Source organism: Camellia sinensis, chromosome 11 (genome assembly GCF_055761805.1).
Source record: "Camellia sinensis isolate YWXY chromosome 11, ASM5576180v1, whole genome shotgun sequence".
Lineage (NCBI taxonomy): Eukaryota > Viridiplantae > Streptophyta > Magnoliopsida > Ericales > Theaceae > Camellia > Camellia sinensis.
The window spans coordinates 165948675-165954194 of record NC_138971.1 but is presented as its reverse complement, the minus strand read 5'-3'; the positions used below and the strand labels follow the sequence as shown (position 1 = coordinate 165954194).

The following is a 5520-nucleotide window of genomic DNA, read 5'->3' as shown; positions in this document are numbered from 1 at the left end:
CAAATATGGTGAGACAAAAACCATGGACATGATTTGATATGCTTTTTCTTTTACTCATTTCCATCCATATTTACCCTCTTGACTTAATTTTCAATCTGAAATATTTTTGTTAATTATACGCTTTATAGTTTCATTAAAGTAAAATAAAATATGAAAAAATTTAAAATGATCAACATTTTGTTCAATCCACTAAAGTAAACTGGACGGTTTAGTTCAACTCATGGGGTCTGTTAAAATAAATGGATATATATTATTGATTGATATATTGATTTACAAGATTGTTGTGTATATTACAAGATTGATTTGTGTATATTGATTACAACTCCTATATATAGAAGAGAAGGTAGCAGATTGTGGTGGTGCTGGTAGGGGGTGAAGTGGAGGTGGTAGGTAGAGTGGGTTAGGTTTAGTGGAGTTGAGTGGGTGTAGTGGGTTAGGTTAGTGGGTTAGGTTTAGTGTACATTAACAGCCCCCCTCAAACTCAAGGAGGTTAGACACAAACCAACTTGAGTTTGGAGAGAGTTACAAAACAGAAAAATAAACTGATAAATAAAATAAAACAGGATAGGAGACACGGTATGGTCGTGTCAGACCGTTGTAGCAGACAGTTTACGGGGTCATGTCGGACCGTTGAAGCAGACACTGTGTGGTCGTGTCAGATGTAGAAGACAGTTTACGGGGTCATGTCGGACCGTTGTAGCAGGACAGTTTACGGGGTCATGTCGGACCGTTGTAGAAGACAGTTTACGGGGTCATGTCGGACCTGATGTAGCAGACACTGTGTGGTCGTGTCAGACCGATGTAGAAGACAGTTTACGGGGTCATGTCGGACCGTTGTAGCAGGACAGTTTACGGGGTCATGTCGGACCGTTGTAGAAGACAGTTTACGGGGTCATGTCGGACCGTTGTAGAAGACAGTTTACGGGGTCATGTCGGACCGATGTAGCAGGACAGTTTACGGGGTCATGTCGGACCGTTGTAGAAGACAGTTTACGGGGTCATGTCGGACCGTTGTAGCAGACACTGTGTGGTCGTGTCAGACCGTTGTAGAAGACAGTTTATGGGGTCATGTCGGACCGTTGTAGAAGACAGTTTACGGGGTCATGTCGGACCGTTGTAGAAGCTGACCGGAATCAATGTCGGGACAGTTTATGGGGTCATGTCGGACCGTTGTAGAAGACAGTTTACGGGGTCATGTCGGACCGTTGTAGAAGACAGTTTACGGGGTCATGTCGGACCGATGTAGCAGGACAGTTTACGGGGTCATGTCGGACCGTTGTAGAAGACAGTTTACGGGGTCATGTCGGACCGTTGTAGCAGACACTGTGTGGTCGTGTCAGACCGTTGTAGAAGACAGTTTATGGGGTCATGTCGGACCGTTGTAGAATGTTGTGGTGGTGTACCAAGGGGGCGACTTAGGGAGTGCGCCATGAGTGACTTATACATGATACTGTGTATAACCCCCCCTCAAACTCAAATAGGTGTGAAGATAGAAACCTATTTGAGGTTGAAACAAAGGGATTGATAAAGCTGGCCGGTGTAAAAGACACTGTATGAGGGTGTATATAGGCTGCCCAAAAAATATACATGGATGTAGATATCGAGCCCTCAAAAGTCGTGCCCTCAAAAGGTGTGCCATCAAAAGGCGTGTCATCAAAAGACGTGCCCGAGTCATGAAAAGGTGTGCCATGAAAAGGCGTGCCAGGTTGTCGGTGTCAAAAGGCGCGCGATGCGCGTGGCTGTCTCTGTGTCATGGTCGTTATAAACCGAAGCGGAGGAGGCAGAAACTGAGACAGAAAAACTGAGAGAAACCTCTGAAAACTTCTTCATTTTGCTGAGAAAGAGAGGTCATTTTGCTGAGAGAGATAGGCTGTAACACTCTGTTGCTGTTGCCCAGAAAATGGCTTCGTCGTCCCGTGGGCTGCTCACTCTCTTTCCCGATCTCAACGAGTCCACAGGAGAGAGAACTGGTGCGGTGGCCAGTGAACCTCAACCAAACACCGCTGGGTTTGCTCCTCTGAACTTTCCGATGCGGTCTGTGGAGCAAAAAATGGCAGTGCAAACGGATGTGGAGGCGAATCAGTATACTTTGAAGGCATGTGTGGAAAGCATGACGGCGGTCACAAATTTGTCGAACCGGCTGCAGAGTAGGACAAATGAGGTGCAGCATTTAAACTCCCAGCTGGCTCTGCTCCAACGCATGTATAAGGATGCACGAGCAGAGATAAGCGTGTTAAGGGCAGAAAACAAGGAGCTGAAGCGGAAGGCCACCGTGATGTTCCGATTTGGAGGGCCGCCATATGCTGCAGTGGAGGAGCAGGGAGTAGTGATCGTGCCCAGTGGACAAGGAAACACGGAGACCGGACTGGCACGGGACACCCAAGATAAAAGTAAGAAGAAGAGACCTGCAGTAGAATAGAGAAGGGAAAAGAAAAATCCCATTGTGGGTGTTGTTTTTTTTTTTTTTTTTTTTTGTTTTGTTTTGTTTGTTTGTTTGTTGTTTTTTTTTTTTTTTTTTTTTTGTGTAAAATGGTGATCGGGGTGAGGCCCGATATGAATAAAATGAGTTTGCAGTTCGTCTTCTTCCTTCTTCTCTTTTTTTTTTTTTTTTTATTTAAGAAAATAAATAAATAAATAAAAATAAAATAAAATAAAAGAAAGAAAGTGGAGCAACGTGGGTGAGGCGTAAAAGTGATGATAATGTTTTGTGAGTGGAGAATAAAGAAAAGAAAAGAAAGGATTCTGTTGTGTGGGTTGTGTATGTGCTGGTGTATGTGTGTGATGATTAAAAACATGTTGGCATTAGAAATCCCGTGGGTGTGTGTGAGTGTGGGTCACAAGAAAAAGAGGGAGAGAGAGAGAGGTTAATAAAAAAAAAAAATGCAAGATGAGGAGAAGTGAGACTGTAGAGACGACAGAGAGTGAGACTGTAGAGACGACAGAAGGAGGAGAAGTCGAAGAGCTCTGTCCATGGGCGGCCCGTGGCCAGTAGGGATTGAGTCTGGGCTGTGGCGCGAGAGATGAAGGTTGACGGTGGTGGCGGCGGCGGAAGCGGCGGCCGTCTGCTGCTGGTGGCGGTGGTGGGGGAGGTTCCATAACTAGATGGTGATTTGTTTGACATTTTGGATCCACAAACAACACAGATCAACTAGATGCAGAGAGAGACGACTGTGATGATCGAGAAGAAGATGTTTCGGAAAGTTTTCGGAGAGTCCACGTTGAAGGACACGGTGAAGGCGGTTTTGATCCCCTGCTACGACCTCACCACGCGATCGCCGTTCGTGTTTTCGCGCGCGGATGCTGTGGAGATCGACGGCTATGATTTCAAGATGGCGGACGTGTGTTTGGCCACGTCGGCGGATCCGACGGTGGTTGGGGCGGTTGAGATGAGCTCGGTCGATCGGCAGACTAAGATCGCCGCCGTCGGTGGTGGTGTTGTGATGAATAATCCAACGGCTGCGGCTATTACGCACGTGCTTAATAACAAGCAGGAGTTCCCATTTTGTAATGGTGTGGAGGACCTCATTGTAGTGTTTCTTGGAAACGGAGAGTCAGATTTCGGTGCAGGAGATCTGACGTCATCGCCGGCGAGACGGGCGGTTCAAATTGCCGGAGAAGGAGCTTCCGACTTGGTTGATCAAGCTGTTTCTATGGCATTCGGTCAGTCTAGGACGAGCAATTATGTTCGAATTCAAGCAAATGGCAATGGAAAGTTTGGCAAAAACAGATCTGGAAAACGCGAGATGCATACGATGAGGAGAGACGACCTCGTCGGCGGAGCCAACTCAGATGTGTAGAGGTCCGGCGGGCGGCCAAAGCGAGACTGCCGCCCGCCGGTGAAGCAGAATGGTTAAGTTGTTAACCTTACTCTGATACCATGTTAAAATAAATGGATATATATTATTGATTGATATATTGATTTACAAGATTGTTGTGTATATTACAAGATTGATTTGTGTATATTGATTACAACTCCTATATATAGAAGAGAAGGTAGCAGATTGTGGTGGTGCTGGTAGGGGGTGAAGTGGAGGTGGTAGGTAGAGTGGGTTAGGTTTAGTGGAGTTGAGTGGGTGTAGTGGGTTAGGTTAGTGGGTTAGGTTTAGTGTACATTAACAGGGTCTATTAGGGTCCTATTCAGATGATCTGTTTAATTTAGTTTTGGGATAATGGTTCTAAAGTCCACATAGGTATGTGTATTAGAAATTAGATTCGAGGACACCCGTTTCTTCTTTTTTGAGGAGAAGAACAGCCCTTATTCTTTGTTTTCAAGATGTTTAGATCTAACTGTTTGGATTTTTAGCCTTTTAAAATATCATTTTTATTGCATTGGTCAATGTAATTGCATTCAACTTAATAATTTCACGCTATTAGATTTATTGTTGGGATTAAAGGAACATTTTATGTTAAAATTGCGATTAGAGTGAAGAATTTTATTTCACTAAATTGTTTGGGTTTTGTCTTGTATATCCCATTTTTTATTGCATTAACCGATATAATTACACACAACTTAATAAATTCACACTATTAGATTGTAGAGATTAAATTATCAATTTTAATATTAAAATTGTGGTTAAAGTGGACAATTATACTTTATTGTGCAATCTTATTATTATTGGAATTGGCCAATGTAGGCTCTTTTTTTTTCTTTTTTCTTTTTAACAAAGAAAATAGATTTATTAATAAAGAAAACAAAGGTTACAAAATAGGCACCAGGATAAGGCAGTGTAACGCCTAGTCACACCAAGAAGCCTAAACTAGGAAACTAAAAACTATATATTTTATGGGATTAAATGGTCAAAAATCATTTTATCCTCACTTTACAAAAACAATAATGGCACTTTTTATGCAAATAGTGAAATCAAATTGTTCCATTTTTTACCTTTTACGTCACATTTTTTGTTTGGTATTGGTCAACATAATTGTAGATAACTTAATAATTTCACACAACATTATGGTCCACTTTTTGCAATTAATAATAATATGATGATTATATTTGTATATTAAAATTTGTTTGTGGTCATGTATATAATTGTGGAGACATATTTTGTGAATAACAACACGTGAATAAGGTGATGTCGAAGTATCAGCCGAGGTGTCACGTGGCTTGGTCGAAATGTTGAGATGATCTCGGCTACACCGAGGTTGTCTGAGGAGATACCGAAATCCGAGATAAGTGGATAAACGACAAGAGTCCTAGAAGAGGGGAGGATCTCAGCCTGGATAAAGGTAAGGCTCAAAAAGAGTTTATCTTTGTCTAGCTGAGGATCCAGGATGAGCATTGAGTCAAAGTCCCACAAGGTAACGCTTCTACAGGGATCAGGTCAGTGCTGGCTATAAAAGCAGGGCTCCCCCGTGGGTCTCAGGGATGGGTGATATACTGTGAGCAGTAAGTTCTTTTCTAGTGAGTTTTGAGTACTCTTTGCTATCTTTGAGAAATATTGATTACTGACTTGATCGTTGGAGTGCCCCGGGTAGACAAACCACTGCCAGACTCTTATCTTTCTATAACAGGTTGTT

General features: G+C 42.9%; 1 long non-coding RNA gene and 1 pseudogene across 1 annotated transcript; one reads left to right on the top strand and one right to left on the bottom strand.

The window, feature by feature from the left end:
- Positions 1–235: 235 nt before the first annotated feature.
- On the bottom strand, positions 236–1101 carry LOC145802994 (uncharacterized). The gene is made up of 2 exons (XR_014344919.1): positions 939–1101; positions 236–763 (listed from the first exon to the last, which is right to left on the bottom strand). It is a non-coding gene; the product is annotated as an uncharacterized LOC145802994 (long non-coding RNA).
- A 2021-nt stretch (positions 1102–3122) lies between these two features.
- LOC145802993 (patatin-like protein 7 pseudogene) lies at positions 3123–3869 on the top strand (annotated as a pseudogene).
- The last annotated feature ends 1651 nt before the right edge of the window (positions 3870–5520 follow it).